Consider the following 3,845-nt stretch of genomic DNA (forward strand, 5'->3'; position numbering starts at 1 on the left):
AACCTAAATATCATGATGACCAACATTTCAGCAACTTCCATCTCTCCTAGTTTTTCCACAGCAACAGCCTCATTCTTTATCCTACATATTTGTGCAGAAGAAACAGTTGGCAGGGATGACCAATATTTACTAGTGAACTCAGCCACACCGCATTCAAAACCAGCGTTATTCGTAGACATACTATTGGGGCTTAGATCTTGAGAATAATTTACAAGTAAAAATGTTATTGTAAGCAAATCATTATTTGTACTGTCATCTATTTTTCAAATCCAAACTTATGTCCATTTTCTCCACTCACCTCATCAACAACGAATTTCTTTTACATGTCCAATGAAAAGTTCAACCAAAAAGATTATTATTGAATTGTAAACATAATTATAAAACTTTGTGTCTCCCTAAGACATAAGGTGTCGTGTTGTAGTTGGTTATCACGTCAGTCTACTGAAGGTCTCCGGTTCGAGTTCGGGCGTCGCTAGATATCCTCTATTGTTTTGAGCATTGTTTATCAACAGAAAAGGAGGGAAAAATTAAATTCTTACGCCGTTGCCGGGGATCGAACCCGGGTCACCCGCGTGACAGGCGGGAATACTCACCACTATACTACAACGACCTTGTTGACAGAAAATTTGTTATTTGTAAATACTATACATAAAACACGGTACTATGACAGGTATTATTTAACGGAGAGCTCTGTACTTCTATCCTTTCTTATGTAGAAATAAATTTAGTAATTTGTTTATTTATGTAATTTTGCTGTTAGTGGGTCATTGAATCCACAATTTAGAGAGATAGGAGCTTATTAATTGAGAGATTCTAACCACATATTCCAGAGATTATCGACATTCATTCCTAAATATTTTTACCAATTAAATATGAATACAAAATTAGTTTATTAACAATACTTTTAGATATACCATTAGAAATATATATAAAATGCATATGTGAGTCCCCTTTTAAATATACCATTATAACTCTTATTTACCAGGTGAAAACTTAGAAAAAACTCTGACAATTTATATTTGTCAAATCTTTGTACATTTATCAATGGTTGAGAGACATGTGTTTGTTTGTATGTATCTATTTGAGGAATTTAAAGTGGAATATCTGAAAATTAGTTTGCAAGCAATTTTTTTCCAGCTATCAGAAACAACTTGAATTTGTGTTTCATAGTATCTTTATGACCAATGTAGGATCCATGCATCCTTATTGAGATAAGGGATCGACGCATGATTTTAAGTTAAAAAAATAAAATTTTAAAATTTTAAATAGATGAATTTATATAAAATATAAATTTTTTTTGAAAATATATAATCATTTGAAAATTTAGAAAGAAAAAAAATATCCAACCGTCCCCTTGAGTTATTCCTGTGTGAGATGCAACCCCTAACAAGAAGAGTTACATGCTCATATCAATCACCGCTAAATAGTTATAGAATGATGACACAGTCTTTTTTAATAGGTATATAACACATTTAAACCTCAATGGTAATATATTTTATCGAATTGGTCAGAATTTCAAAAAAATCAATAAATTTAATCTTCAATATTATATATTATAAGGTAAAGTACACAAATAGTCCTTGATTATATGATATTATCTTATTGAGTCGCTCGACTATTAAAGTTACAAAATGATCCTTTTATTATAGGGTAACGCTTTATTGAGTCCATTAACTATTAAAAGTTATAAAATGATCACTCGACTATTCATATGTTCCAAACTCATCATTTTTCATTAAAAAAATGACGACCATCTGAGCTAGACGTTAACATGTTGTCTGATATATGATAAAATTTGATTCCAAAATTGTTGTAATTATATAGTCATTTGAGATTCAAAGATCAAATTTTATCATATTCCAGTCAACATGTTAACGTTTAGTTCAGACGATCATTAATTTTTTAACAGAAAAAGAAGAGTTTGAAATATATAAATAGCCGGGTGACCATTTTATAATTTTTAACAGTTAAAAGATTTAATAAAACGACGACCTACAATCGAAAAATCATTTTATAACTTCTAATAGTCGAGACATTTAATAAAGCGGTATCCCATAACCGAGGTAGCATTTGAGCACTTTACCCCACATTCTATCGGTATAGGCCATATCTATGGTAGTAATTCGATGGGTATTCAGCATCAAATGAATCTAACCTTCAATATCAACAACCCAATGTCAGTAACAGCAGAAGCAACAGCAAAGTGAAAGTCATTAACCCTGACATAAGTAATCGTTTGTGCCCATATTTTTATTAGATGATGGAAATAGATGTTTGTATTTAGTGATAGATATTGGATTTTAAATTAGGGGAAGGACTTTTAAAATTGTAGGAGAGAGTGAATTTATAAAATTTTAGGGGTAAGAATTTATTATCAATTGAAAATATAAAAAAATCTAAAATATATATTAATTTGAATTTTTAGGGTGGCAACTACCCTTATCCGCCTCTCCTTCGAATTAGTTTATGTGAAAAGTAATATAATTCATGGACAACACAAAATTCTAACTGCTAACTGATTTTTGGACGTGCAAAAGAATATATAAAATCTAGTAGTTTTTGTTCATAAATTATTGTACTGTAGCAAGTCACAAACTCTTAAAGTTGCCTTCTTCTGGTTCATAAAACTTATAAATCTAGGATTAGAAGCTAGGTTTTCCTTTCTATCTTCACCAACCTCTCTTGCATATATATGTGTGTGTATATGTATAAGTTATGGTCTTATCATTTACAGAAATATGCAACAAAAAACTTGGGTGAAAAGCTGTGCAAAGATATCATTCACACATAATGGTGATGGTTAGATGTAAAAGTATGCTAACCAGCAAACAGCAGATTGGTGAGGTATGGTTTCAGTGGGGAGCAGTGTTGAGCTTGGCGGTGAATAATGGCAGTCGATGAAGATGGGAGCTAAATTAAGAAAGAAGTATGCTGATCAATTCATCTTATAAACTATCTAAGGATGAGTGATTGAAAAATAAAAATTTAACTGACAAAAAATAGTGTTTAAATTAGGCTGCCGTTATTTGTTAGTTCAAATCTAAACATTATGTTCTTTTTCTCCACTCACCTCATCCGAATTTCTTTTTACAAGTCCAAAAAAAGGTCAATAAAAAAGATTATGTAATTATAGACAGGCGAAGCGTATCATTGAATTTTGACATTTTTGCACTTGTAGTTATGATGATGTAGGAATTATAAAACTTAGCTATGCCATTAGGTGTTGTGTTGTAGCTGGTTATCTTCTATTGTTTTTGAGCATTGTTTATTTCAACAGAAAAGGAGGAAAAACTAAATTCTTACGCCGTTGCCGGGGATCGAACCCGGGTCACCCGCGTGACAGGCGGGAATACTCACCACTATACTACAACGACCTTATCGACAGAAGGTTTGTTATTTACAATTACAACCTACGAAACAAGGTACTAGGACATCTGTACATGTTTAATGATTATGATTTAAAGGAGAGCTTTGTACTTCTCGTCTTTCTCACGTAGGAATAGATTTTAGTAATTTTTTTATTTATGTTTTGTTTATATATTTTTATAATTCAATCGTGTATTGAAAATTATTGTTAATTGTTGAAGTTAAATTCAAGACGCATTTGAGTTGATTATATTTCTTATATTTTGTTTCTAAACTAATTTCTCGAGATGAATTGTTACCATTCCTCCTCCTTTATGAAAACCAGGCGAAGAACGAAAGAAGCTTGTTTTTGGTTGGAGCAGGAGCATGTTGAGGGTTACCTCGAATTATCAGCCAAGACAAAAACATACTTTGTCATTGTTGCTGCTTTGTGGGATGCCGATTTCTATGTAAAGTCGATGATGATGTGCATGTAAATA

General features: G+C 31.6%; 2 non-coding genes across 2 annotated transcripts; both read right to left on the reverse strand.

Moving 5' to 3' along the window:
- Window positions 1-538: 538 nt before the first annotated feature.
- Window positions 539-610, reverse strand: TRNAD-GUC. Its single transcript has one exon. It is a non-coding gene; the product is annotated as a tRNA-Asp (tRNA).
- A 2,692-nt stretch (window positions 611-3,302) lies between these two features.
- TRNAD-GUC lies at window positions 3,303-3,374 on the reverse strand. Its single transcript has one exon. It is a non-coding gene; the product is annotated as a tRNA-Asp (tRNA).
- Window positions 3,375-3,845: the final 471 nt, after the last annotated feature.

This window comes from Hibiscus syriacus, unplaced genomic scaffold (assembly GCF_006381635.1).
Source record: "Hibiscus syriacus cultivar Baekdansim isolate YM2019G1 unplaced genomic scaffold, ASM638163v2 tig00019470_pilon, whole genome shotgun sequence".
Lineage (NCBI taxonomy): Eukaryota > Viridiplantae > Streptophyta > Magnoliopsida > Malvales > Malvaceae > Hibiscus > Hibiscus syriacus.